This window comes from Bison bison, unplaced genomic scaffold, assembly GCF_000754665.1.
Source record: "Bison bison bison isolate TAMUID 2011002044 unplaced genomic scaffold, Bison_UMD1.0 scf7180017864386, whole genome shotgun sequence".
Lineage (NCBI taxonomy): Eukaryota > Metazoa > Chordata > Mammalia > Artiodactyla > Bovidae > Bison > Bison bison.
This window is the reverse complement of record NW_011494958.1, coordinates 328,456-329,128: the sequence shown is the minus strand read 5'-3', so window position 1 is coordinate 329,128 and position 673 is coordinate 328,456.

The window sequence follows — 673 nt, the reverse complement described above, 5'->3', positions numbered from 1 at the left end:
GTTGTCCCCTTCTCCTCCTGCCTTCAATCTTTCCCAGCATCAGGGTCTTTTCCAACGAGTCAGTTCTTCTCATCAGGTTGTCAAAGTATTGGAGTTTCAGCTTTAGCATCAGTCCTTCCAATGAATATTCGGGACTGATTTCCTTTAGGATGGACTAGATGGATCTCCTTGCAGTCCAAGGGACTCTCTAGAGTCTTCTCCAACAGCACAGTTCAAGAGCATCAATTCTTCGCCGCTCAGCTTTCTTTATAGTCCAATCCTCGCATCCATACATGACTACTGGAAAAAACCATAGCTTTGACTTGATGGATCTTTGTTGGCAAAGTAATGTCTCTGCTTTTTAATATGCTGTCTAGATTGTTCATAGCTTTTCTTCCAAGGAGCAAGCATCTTTTAATTTCATGGCTGCAGTCACCATCTGCAGTGATTTTGGAGCCCCAAGAAAATAAAGTCTGTCACTGTTTCCACTGTTTCCCCATCTGTTTGCCACGAAGTGGTGGGACTGGATGTCTCGAATGTTGAGTTTTAAGACAGCTTTTAAACTCTCCTCTTTCACTTTCATCAAGAGGCTCTTTAGTTCTTCGATTTCTGCCATAAGAGTGGTGTCATCTGCATATCTGAGGTTATTGATATTTCTCCCGGCAATCTTGATTCCAGCTTGTGCTTCTTCCAG